This window comes from Diabrotica virgifera, chromosome 2, assembly GCF_917563875.1.
Source record: "Diabrotica virgifera virgifera chromosome 2, PGI_DIABVI_V3a".
In the NCBI taxonomy this organism is placed as follows: Eukaryota; Metazoa; Arthropoda; class Insecta; order Coleoptera; family Chrysomelidae; genus Diabrotica; species Diabrotica virgifera.
In genome coordinates this window covers 5,667,013-5,680,325 of record NC_065444.1, presented here as the reverse complement: position 1 = coordinate 5,680,325, position 13,313 = coordinate 5,667,013, and the positions used below count along the sequence as shown (strand labels likewise).

Sequence of the window (13,313 nt, the reverse complement as noted above, 5' to 3'; positions counted from 1 at the left end):
TGCAGTGAATGTACCAATAAGTGTGAAATTAAGAAATTATCATATTTCCCTAATATACAAGAATCGTATAGTTTCTACAAAAAAAATTTGTCTTGGATATAATAATAAACCAAAATTATTTTTATTCAATAAATAACTCACATAAAAATTAGCGTCTCTTTGCAAAGACAATGACGTCGACTGTGCAAAGTAACAAGACACTTACTCAACACATACACTACACATTACTCCCCTGACTTAGTGATAAGTTATACAATTACGTGGCTAAAGGTTCTAGTTCTAAACCAAGTCCAAAATCAGAGAAAAAAAACTCACATAAAACATAAATCAAAACAATATACAACTGATGTATAGTACCCTCGGAGATCCGTGGAAAAAATTTACACCCAAAATAACAAAATTCAGTTTGGCAACACTGTGCGAATGTTGATACTAACATATCCTTTTTAAGATAAGCACAACTGTAATTTAGTCCAAACAAATTAATATATTTTTTTGCCAACAAAAATGAGATTTTTCAACCAAATAATGTTTCAAATATGATGTGCAAAATAATTTTTAATTGGGTTCTGCTAATGGGCTTGCTTTTTTGTCATTAAATTAAAAAAAAAACTAAATTTTACTCATTAAATCAATGTTGTCCGGTTATCGTCTTAATTATTTTAACTGTACTAATATCCGTTGAGTATTTATGAATGATTAATAGGTCGTTAAAACATTTTATCTCTAGCGGCTTCTGGAATATCGTAAAAATATCGAATTTCATTGATAAAATGCGCATATTCCACCGATCTTCGCTTCGACAATAACAGTTTTTAGATTATTATATCAACAGTATTCTAAGCCAAGAAGTTTTAAGTAAAACATTCAATGTTATAAGCACTTTTAAACTTCAAAACAAAATTACGATTTTCTCCATTTTTTTAAATAGATCACCCTATATTTTATTTTTTAGGAATGTTGTATTTATGATACTCTTTCATTTTTCCTATACCTAAACTTCTTAGTTTCTGAGATATTTTTAGTTTTCTTCATTTGCCGGAAATACATTCAATTTTTAATAAGTAGAAATAACTTAACAAATAAGTACCTATTGTGTAACAATATAACAAATTATTGCATTCAATGAATTTCTAACAAAATATATAAACCATAACAATATTTAATGAATGTACCAATTAATGTGATGTTAAGGATATAAGTCTAAAGTAAATGTTGAAAATGTCCACGCTCAAAGTCTATGCAATTTTGTAACCGATATTCAAATGACCGAGCCACATTTCTTAACATTTTTGTTAGTTTGTTAATAGTTAGTAAATAAGTTAATATTATTAAAAGCTCCTCTTATTCTATTTTTCATATCATTAGGCGTTGTTGGATGCTTCTGGTATACAAGGCTTTTTATATATAATAACCCGGTCTATATAGACATTTGAAATAACAAAAATTGCCGGAGAGCCAAATTTTGGTGTAGAGCTAGGGCATACCATAACAAATAAAGTTTTAAAATTCCCCATCGATCCCATGTGTACAACAAAAGTTATTTGGGGTCAAAGGTCAAAATTTGAGATTTTTTGGATTTTTTCGAAAACGGTAAGTTTTATCAAAAAAGAACCTTAAACCAAAGTTGTAGATCTTAAAATTCTCTACAAAAATAGTCCTTACTATTTTTTTCCTAAGAGTTGTCATTCCTGAGATATCGCGATTCTGAACGTTTCCACACCACCTGTGAGGTAGTGTAATCGGCGCGTTTTTTTACCGTGGTTTCCCTTGTAGGCCTACTCCACTAAGGCTCGGTTTCATAATCAGTTAAAGTGGACTTTAAATTTTAAGTTGGTACCTTTATCAATGCAATTCATATGGGTAAATGTCAACCTTAAAATGAACTTTAGTTAATGTTCACTTTAAGTTGATTATGAAACCGGGAGTAACTGTTTTGACAATTTTAGGATAATTTAAGGAAACAATACCGGTCAAGTTCTAGATATTACCTTATTATTGATATTGATTATTGATATTGCTATTGATTATTATGTTAACTATTGTTTTGATTTCTTTAGATATTTTAATCAGATTCATATTCTTGAAAGTCTACTTCAACTTCTTCGATTTCATCTTCTTCCTCTTCCTCTTGCTGGATGTTCAAAAATTGTTCAAATGTGACTGAATCATTGGTCTCTGCATTAAAATCACAGGAGTCTTCCTCTGTTGTACTAAACTGGACATTTGAGCAAGACTGACCTTTGCAGTTAGTACACGCTAGAGAATACAGCAACCCGACTTTTTTACATCCACATTTGGCACTACAACCTTTTTTGAAATTGCAAAAAAAAGTGTTAAGGAGTTTTTCTGGAGCAGGTGGGAGTAAGGTTTTAATCGTTTCCAGAGTATTATCTATTAATTTCCAACCCCAGTCTTCTGGATTCAGTTCATTGCCTAGCCATGTTTGAACTTGACAATATACTCGATACAAATGTTGAAAAGCAGATGCTGATGTTGGAGGAAGACATGATAGTTGTACTTGTTTCTTGTTTCGCGTATTTTTTACAAAAGTTAAGTATCGGTATTTATCAAGACAACTAATTTTTTTTGGAGCTCCATAAACCGCAAGAAGAAAGCGAATTTTTTCCGTAATTATTGTTTGCGGTATGGAATCAAGTTCTGTAAAAACTTTACAGCAGTCAGTCAAATCTTTTTTTTCGAATAATTTAAGTACTGACGTTTTGCCCCTTCTGTACATTGCTGACGTAGTGTCGCAGCCGGTTATCGCATGTAAAAATAAAATGTACTTTTGGCATTTGAGATAAGCCGATAAACTTTTCGAAGAATATATCTCTGTTCGCTGTTGAGCCCTTCCAGGTTTCAGAAAATAAATAACTTTTTCTACTGGAGTCCTTGCAGTAAGAACTACTAACAAATCAACATCTTCACCAACTACAATTATTGTTGTGTTTGTTGCCTTAAATTTTTCAATTGCTGTCTCAATTATAAGGACATCTGCGTCATGTTTAGCTTGTTTCACTTTAAAATTCGCAGCTGTTAATTTGTCAGTTAACATGGAAATGAAACGAGATTTATTATTAATGTTAGCGAAACATTGTTGTTGATTCGCTGGAACTGTTATATTTTCATCAAAGATAATCTCGGAACCCGATGATGTTTTTGTAGTTCCACGACGTTGTTCTGCATCTTTAATATTCTTTGTCGAGTCACTGTAGCCGTCAAATACCACTGTCAATGTAAGCCCGTAATGTCTGCTAAATGGTAGACGCTTGTAATAAGTACTTATATTCACTTGAACTGAACCTTTAGCACTAAAAGAAACAGATAATATGAACAAGACCTACAGACCATAGTGTAGCCATTGTTTACAATAGACAATCTGTTCTTTTTTAAACAATGGTATATGTTTTTCGGATTAGAGATTAATAGTAAAAATATCAAATTCATGATCATCTCCAGAATCTTGCATGCACTTGGAAAACTCCACCATAACACTGAATACCAAGCCCATTGAAAGAGTGAGCAAATTTAAATACCTGGGAACGTTTCTTTTTAAAGATTGGGCATCGGACAGGGAGGTAAAATGTCGCATTGAGCAGGCTCGACAAGCTTTCGTAAAACTCAGGAAGATACTGATCTGTTCAGAGTTCGATCTTCAACTGTGACTAAAGTTTGCTAAGTGCTACGTGTGGTCGGTGCTACTACATGGCATAGAGGGCTGGACACTCAAAACGAGGGATATAAACAAATTAGAAGCCTTCGAAATGTGGCTTTATCGCCGTATCCTAAAAATACCATGGACGGCGGAAGTCACAAATGTAGATGTTCTTAAAAGAATCAACCAAGAACGCCAACATTTCGAAATCACCAAGAAAATGGCGTAACTGCGTCACATATGCGAAACGAAAAACACCAGGTCCTTCAACTTATAATCGAGGGTAAAATTGAAGGCAAGAGAAGAACAGAACGTAAGAATATGTCCTGGCTCGGAAACATAAGGCAATGGACTGGGATTAACGACATACAATCTCTGATACACATTGCAAGAAACAGAGAGTTAATGGAAAATGTGATCGCTAACATCCATTAGTAGATTTGCATCAGAAGAAGAAGATTCCTTTTAGAAGGAAAGGTAAGTGGTTGTCAAACAATCTATCGAGGTTCAAACTGATCTACAGGTTGAGCGGAATCAATAGACGTGAGCATACTTTCTTTATCTCCTTTATATTTCAAAAAATCTCTTAAGAATTTGAACTGTAAAATAATAATTATATTGTAACTGAAAATGTGCACAGTACCTACATAAAATTCGTAAGAGATTTGTTAAAAAATTTGTTGATAGTACTTCTAAATAATAGATCAAATGTGTTGATCTTAATATTGATGTTAATATCTGTTTGATCGATATACGTGGAAACCCGTTATCTATGACTCAACTAATTCGTTGTAATACCTTAAAATCCACTATAAAAATATCGTTTTAACTAAAGGGTTCGCGGTATCTAATCTGTATGTTATAAAAGATGAATCATCTGTTTTTTATTAATCTGTAATGCTCATTTATGTCACTAATTCTTCTAAATTAGCTTTAATATTACATATATTATGATTGAACTTAATAGTAAAACAGTTGCTACAACAAACTAAAACCATAAAAATATATTGGAGAAGAAGATGAATCATTTTGCAGTCTACGTGGTTAGTGATGTAAGAAGACAATATTCTCAAGAGAATATTCTCGGCCAGAATATTCTCGTTCTCGAGAATATTCTCTTGACAGTTCTAAGACCATACATAAAAATGAAAAATGGAAAATGTGGATATCGCTTTTCTAAGTAAACTCGAAACAATGAGTAATTTAGCTATGGAAATAATGCTAGACAATTGTTTGTTTAAGAATTTTACAAGAATGTCAAAAAATGATTTCGAACTATTAATAAATATGATACGACCAAGAATAGAGAAGAAAGATCAAACATGAGAAACGCAATACCAATCTCAACAAGATTAGCAATTGTTATTTATATATACTAAAAGTTTTAGTTTAATGTATTTTTTCAAGGTGCACTACTCCTCCATTTATCTCATAGTTCCAGAAGTATGCCAAGTTCCACAACTCTGGATGTACTGCATTAATAAACTTTATTGTGATTTCATTTGACCACGTATTCATCTTTTTTTTTGTATGTTTTAATAAAACCTAATTAAATTTCAACAAAGTACAGGAAATAAAGAAGAAATACAGAGCAACATGCAAAATTTTCCATAGCAGTTCGACTTTATCGGCAACACATCCGGCACTGCAATAGTGTTCAAATACCAGTAAGATTTCGGCCACATGGCTCAGCCAAATGGCGATATTTTCATTAGATTGCTGTAATGTTGCCAGAAACATAACAAATATATATTTTCGGCAACATATTGCTTTAAAAACTAGCCCGTCTAAATGCCCCTTTAGACGTAGACCAATCAATGACTGAGCTGGCGACTCGTGAAAAATAAAATCCCACAACTTCTTATCAGTACATTAAAATGCAGAATGTAGATAACCAGGGTGAGCTAATGATAGAAATAGATTCTGAACCTGATGCCTCATGTTTTTCTGATTAAATCACCACATCCAGTACTTGCATTATTTGTTGTTAAGAGGAAACTTTCATTTTTTTATTAAATAAATTTTGTGTTCTGTGTTGTTTTTGTATTTTTTTATATATATAGAACACTGTTGTTTATTCACATAATTTTGTATATAATTTCATGATTTTTAATACCCTATTTCATCTTCAACAATATCCCTAAGTGCGTCATAGGGTTCATTCTCAGAAAATTCTCCATATCGAGAATATTCTAGAGAATATTCCCGAGAATATTCTCTGATTTTTTATTCTCGAGAATTTTCCAACACTATACGTGGTACATTATTATGCCAAAAATTATCATAATCTCCTGTCAACAAGTGAAGGTCAATCGGTATGGTATAAATAATTCCCCTGACCTTAATCTTGTATACCATGGTATTGGTAGCATTCTTCGATAACAGCAACGCTAAAAAGCTTCCAATTTCTTAATCTATAATTGCTTCAATGTCCAAGCCTCAGATCTGTAGAGAAAAGTTGTAAAAACATAGCAGCGCAACAACCTTATCCTTAAATCCGTTCTTAGGTCTCTACTAAAAAATAGATATTTCAAAAAACGACTAAAATCATTTATAAAACTTATATTTCTTAAAATTCCCTTAAAATGGCTTGACTATCCATCTATACGTGATAACTTGCCATCATCTAGTCAACATGTGAACAAGTCAATTTGGGCTCAAATAGTACCTCGAGCAGAGTACATGGGATATTTTGTGAATCCATGTTCAAGTTTTAATGATTTAATCTATGTTTTCATGACGGATCAAGTTTACAGGTCAAGTTTACAGGGTTTTTACCCGTACATTTTTGTATTTTGGTGGTTAGCATGTCAGCATCGCGTCAGCACTGATGATGATCGGTCATCCGATCGAAAACTAGTTCTGTGATGTAGCCCTTTTTAGGGAATTTTAACAAATATACCTTTTATAAAGGATTTTAGTCGTTTTTTGTAATATATGGTATACAGAAAACTACAGGAAAACTTTTCCTCGTGGATGTTTAATAGATGTTTAATTTTCACAAAATATTGCCCTTGCTATTTTGCCCCACTAAGTAACCCCACTTAATGAAAATTGAAAAATGGGAAAATTTCACCACTGCATTGAAATTTTCAACACAGAAAAAATGGATCGTGAATGCAGTTATAGATTCCCTTTTCGAGTATTCCACCAATCTGTTGGGCTTTATTTTTCCATCTTAAAAAGCGCAGAGGATAAATAATTCGAATTTTAGTTCTTGCCTCTTTTTGACTTACGATTCATAGATGGTGCTAGTGGCATATATTGTAATTATTTTAATAATTACACGGAAAGGATGAAAATATTTGATTCCAGTTCAGTGCTTCTACACAGGTGGTCTGATGAGAAATGTTGAATTCGAAATAGGTATAAGCACATAGTAGACGCCTTATTCTTTAAGCAAATCTGAATCATCTTTGCTTTTGGTTTATATTTTTATTCACTTTCGTGTGAATAAAAGGAACTCGTTCGATAAACAATATGATCACGGTGAACGACAGGTCGTGAATGCAATTATAGATTCCCTTTTCAAGTATTTTACTACACAGATCTGTTTAAATTTTCTATCTTAAAAAGCATAGCGGATAAATAATTCGAATTTTAGGTCCTGTCTTATTTTGACTTATCATATTTCTTTTCTTCTTTCTCCCCTTCTTTATACCCTTTCAGGTGTCGGATCATATTTCTTTTCATATTATTTATTATATTTTTTACATTCCTAACTAATGACCAGAAAACTGTAATATTCTGTTATCATGCTGTTTTATGGAGCATAGTCATGGACCTTAACAGAAGCCATGCTTTAAAAAGTCAAAACTTTTGAAATTGGTGTTACAGTTACTAACGTTCACTAAGTAGATACAGCACTCAAAGAAAAAGACGATACACATGGTGAAATAAGCAATTTTGCCACCAGAATGATAAACCCCTTATTAGAAACAAATTTCAGATTTATCGATGCCCTAGGGGTATTCTTTTGGATATTATAGTTAAAAAATGATGTCAACACTTCTCTTACGAGCTGCAAAAATCCAGATAAATCAAACCATATAGTCCAGGAACAGAAGCTTTTCAACTCGTAATTTTTACAGAATGGATCGATTTGCTTGAAAATTTAAGAATAAGTAGTGGATAGTCCAAGGATCAAAATCTATATGATGCCGAAAGGCGCTTTTACCATGGCGGTGGTTGCCACCCCGTCTTGGGGGTGGAAAATTTTTATTGTATTTTGACCGCAAAAGTTGATAACAACATTATTTTAAGCAAAAAATGTTCTATACATTTTTTTGATACAATTAATATTTTTCGATTTATTCGCTATCGAAAGTGTTAGTTTTATATTGAAAAAAATCAATGTTTTTCATTATTACACTCATTTACGATTCACTAAATTTTTGCCGTAGAAAAATTGTTTTCAAACCAAGTTCTTGGGAACTAAATAACCTACAGTTTCATATTTAAAGATTTTGTCGTATCTCTGATGCTAATGTTTCTATTCTGAAGAAAATGGTATTTTTTAACAAACTGCAAAAATTCGTTATTCGCTTTTAATTCCAGTTTTTTAAAAACTAAACATTCTAACCCAGTCAAACTTCTGACATCTATTACTAAAACATAAATAAAGAAGTATGAATATGGTTAACACGGCTTACTTACATTATTATGCTTTCAATTTGATTTCTGCTTTTTTTTTCAAAAAAATATATTGATTTTTTAACCGTAACTTTTTTATTTTTTTTTTCCTATATAGTTTGGTCAAAATGAATTTTGTAGGTTTCTAGAATATCTATAAGGCTATTAATAATACATCATTTTAAAATCCTCAGTCGCAAAAAGAGGTAACTGTAAAAGGGTTAGTAAAGGTGGTTTTTGCATGTTATTAATTGTCAATAGCTCACTCAATTTTTGCCATAGAAAAAATTTTGCTAACGCTGTTGTTAGGAATTAAAAAAGCTACAATTTTACATTTCAATACTTTTTCGTATCTCTGATGATAATCTTTCTATTCTGAAAAAAAGTGCATTTTTTACCAAACTACAAAAATTCGTTATTCGCTTTTACCATTTGTTTAAAAACTAATCATTCTAAGCCGGTCAAACCACTAGAACCTCTTAATAATACATAAATATAAAAGACCAAATAAGGTCAATGACTAATTTTAATTAGGGTGGTAAGTAGGGGAAGTTTCCGATCACTTTTTCGCTGAAAAAAATAGGGACTGACATTCTTTTCATAATAAGTCACTTAATTTTTGAGCTGGAGACTTTCTTTTTATTTCTGTAGATTATTTTTAAATGTCTTTTGAGTTTGAAACTACAATATTTAGCATTTGACGAGGAAGAGCTAACATATTATAATAAAGTATAGCTCGATTACTATTGGTCTTAAAGAAAATAAAAAAAAAGTTTTATTTATTTTTTTAAAAGCTGCATTTTTGTTAAGCAAAGTTGTTTTGATAAAACGAAAACTTCGATTTATTCGCTTTCGAAAGTGTTAGTTTTAATTATATCGAAAAAATATGTTTTTCGATATACTTATTTACGATTCACTCAATTTTTGCCGTAGTAAAAATTTTTTCAAACCAAATTCTTGGGAATTAAATAAGCTACAATTTCATATTGAAACATTTTTTCGTATCTCTGATGCTAATCTTTCTATTCTGAAGAAAATGGCATTTGTTACCAAACTACAAAAATTCTTTATTCGCTTTTAACTCCAGTTTTTAAGAATAAATAATACCAATGACAAAAAACACCGCTAACTTACATTATTATGTTTCCAATTGGATTTCTCCTTTTTTTTTCAAAAAAATATATTGAGTGTTTGACCGTAACTTTTTTATTTTTTATCCGAGAAAGTTTGGCAAAAAAGAGTTTTGTAGGATTTTACAAGATCTATAAGGATATTAATAATAAATCCTTTTAAAATCCTCAGTCGCAAAGATAGGTGACTTTGAACGGGTTGGTAAAGGTGGTTTTTGCATGGTATTACAAGTTTTAATTGTCAATATCTCACTCAATATTTGCGATAGAAAAAATTTTTGCAAACCAATTTCTTGGGAATTAAATAAACTACAATTTAATATTTAAATATTTTTTCTAATATCTAATGTTAATCTTTCTATTCGGAAGAAAAGGCATTTTTTGCCAAACTATAAAAATTTGTTATTCGCTTTTAACTCCATTTTTTTAAAAAAACTAATCATTCTAAGCCCGTCAAACTTCTAGAACCTATTAATAATACATAAATAAAGAAGAACAAATAAGGTCAATGACTAATTTTAATTAGGGTGGTGATTAGGGGGTTCTTTCTAATCACTTTTTCGCTGAAAAAAAATAGGGACTGACATTCGTTTCATTATAAGTCGCTTAATTTTTGAGCTACAGACTTTTTTATTTCTGGAGATACATATTTTTAAATACTTTAAATTAGTTTAAACAAGTTATCCCCGAAAAATGCATAGTTTTCTCGTGTTTTGACTTTGAAACTACAATATTTAGCATTTGATGAAGAAGAGCTAACATGTAATAAAGTATAGCTGGATTACCATTGCTCTTAAAGAAAACTTAAAAAAACGGTTTTGTTTAATTTTTCAAAAGGTACCCTTTTGTTAAGCAAAGTTGTTTTGATAAATCGAAAACTTTTTGAGTTATTAGCAGAAAACTGATTAACAACATTGATTTTTTCGATATAAAACTAACACTTTCGATAGCGAATAAATCGAAAACTATTAATTTTATTTAAAAAAATGTATGGAACGTTTTTTGCTTAGAATGAACGTTTTTACCAACTTTTACGGTCAAAATAAAATAAAAATTTTCCACCCCCGAGATGGAGTGGCAACAACCCCCATGGTAAAAGCGCCTTTCTGCTTCATATATATTTTGATCCTTGGACTATCTACTACTTATTATCAAATTTTCAAGCAAATCGATCTATTCTGTAAAAATTGCGAGGTTTTGTCCTATTTTAAGCTTCATTACTTGGACTAATAATACGACCAGTAGTCGCGCATGGAAGCGAAACATGGACGCTAACAAAAAGAGAAGTAAATAAATTGCTGGTGTTGGAACGTAAAATCCTTCAAGTGATATATGGCCCTTGCAGAGACAGCGTGACAAACGAATAGAGGCGCAGACAGAGTTAGTGTGTTCGGAAAAGAAAATCTAGTCAGATATACATATGTACAGATGTATAAAGGCCAATAGAATCAGATGGGCAGGGCATGTGATACGCGCTAAAGACAATCGCTATAATACAATGTGTTTTGGGAAAGAGTAGATGGGAGAAGGTTTGTAGACCTAGAAAAAGATGGAAATATGCAGTCAGAGAAGATCTGGAGATAATGGGATGACCCATAGGCGTAACCAGGGGGAGGGTTTTGGGGGGTTATACCTCCCCCCCCCCCGCCATTGGGATGGTCCTTGAGCTCTATGGGCTTAACACCATACCCCTCAGAGACCTTCCAGTAGTTGTAACCCCCCCCCCCTTTCCAGTAGGTGTAACCACCCTTAGGATCATCCTGGTTACGCCTATGGCATGACCGACAAATATGGAAGGCGATAGTAAACGCGGCAAATACTCACGAAGGGTTGTAACACTATTGATGATGATGATAGTTTAAAATTACTTAACTAGTGAGCTATGTGTTACATATATGTTTGATATTCGAAGAGCAGAAACATTTATAGTCTGGGCTGATAATGAGAATAGGCCATTTTTTAGGAAAAGTTATTTACCAGCAATTTTATTGCTGAGATTGAATCTTATTATTGTATGTATTAATAATATAGGTATGCAAAGTCCGCAGATAGTGTGCTACTTTTTTTATAAACAAAATGGCGCCTGAAAATCGTATTTTTTTCAATTTTTGCTCTATAACTCCAAAGATTTTTACTTTACACCAAAAACACCCAAATAAAAATTCACCGCAATTAAATTCTGCATAGACGCGTGTTTTTACCGATTTACTTCGACAAAAACTTTCCCCGGAAAATGCGGGTTTTTCCAACAAAATCTTTAATGTTCTGCTAAAATTTTAGATAAGTCATTGTTAATAGATAATTAAATAACTTGGTAACATAAAAGCTCTTTTCGTATAGATTAAAATTCAAGAAGCCGATTGAAATTGAATTGACAGTTTAGCAACAATTGAATTGTTAACTAAAAATTTACGGTCGCTATAATAACCAAAATATTTATGATAGATAAGAATACCTATGATTTTTGTATAAAAAGACACAGTACCTATATAATGTACTTTACATAATTGAAATTGGACTATTTATGCAGCCTCAGGAATATTTTAAAGTTATAAACAATTTTTTGGCTTATAAACAAATAGAATATCTCGGGAAATATTAAACTAAATTAAATTGTGAAAACTGTACTGGAAAAAACGTGGCATGCGCTTCATCTAAAAGAAAAATCGTTTAATTGTGATGAGTGGTTCTTGAGATACATCCGGTCAAAGTTGACCGGCATTTACGGCAAAGATATACGATCATAATTTTTAAACCATCACCTTTTCGTTTTCGTCCTCTTTCTCCACACCGATTTTCATATCTTCAAAATAATCATAACATATATTATTATAATAAAAACTATCGATATTACGAGTAAAAATTGCAAAAATAGTAAAATTCCAATCAAAAACTAGATTGGAGAAAATGTAACCCGCAAAGTTCAAAATCGATATACGTTAAAAAATGCATTTTCTCGGCTTCCCATGAAGCAATTTCCTTCATTATTTTTTTGTTCCCAAGTAACTCAAGTAGATCCATCGAACTAACGCAATATTAAATGTCAAACTTGCTTTTGTTTTGTTATAATAAATTAATTTATTTATTATAGCAAAAATTTTTAATTTGTTTAAATAAAGATTGTTTAAATAATTATACAGCTTTCAAATGAAAAAATTTGTATTTTTAACATTAAAAGGTACACTTGAAGTAAGTTTATCTAAAAAAAATCTACAACTGAAAAAAATATGTAGATTTCTGTTCTTATAAATAAATTAATCTATTATAACAAAACAAAAGCAAGTTTGACATTTAATAATGCGATAGTTAGATGGCTCTACTCGAGTTACTTGAAAACAAAAAAAGAATGAAGAAAATCGCTCCATGCGAAGCCGAGAAAATGCATTTTTTAACGTATACCGATTTCGAATTTTGAGATTACATTTGCTCCAACCTAATTTTTGATTGGAATTTTGGTATTTTTGGCAATTTTCACACGTATCGATAGTTTTTATTATAATAATATGTGTTATGAGTATTCTAAAGATACGAAAATTGGTGAGGAGAAAAAGAACAAAAATAAAAATGTGACGTTTTGAAAATTATGATCCTATTGTTTATATCTTTGGCGTAAATTTTGGTCAACTTTGACCGGCTGTATCTCAGGAACCACTCATGATAATTAAACGTTTTTTCTTTTATAAGAAGTACCATGCCGCTGTTTTTCCAACACCGTTTTCAGAATTTAATTGAGTTTAATATTTCCCGAGATATTTTATTTGTTTATAAGCAAAAAAATTGTTTATAATTTTAAAATATTCTTGAGGCCGCTTAAATAGTCGAATTTCAATTCTGTAAAGTACATTAGATAGGTATAGTGTCTTTTTATAAAAAAATCATAGTTATTCTTATAC

The 13,313-nt window shown here is 31.2% G+C and overlaps 1 protein-coding gene across 1 annotated transcript in view; it reads right to left on the bottom strand.

Annotated features, from left to right (window-relative positions):
- The window catches only part of LOC114324661 (KH domain-containing, RNA-binding, signal transduction-associated protein 2-like), a 1,309,325-nt gene that overhangs the window by 687,743 nt on the left and 608,269 nt on the right, over positions 1–13,313 (bottom strand). The gene's annotated exons all lie outside the window — the stretch shown is intronic.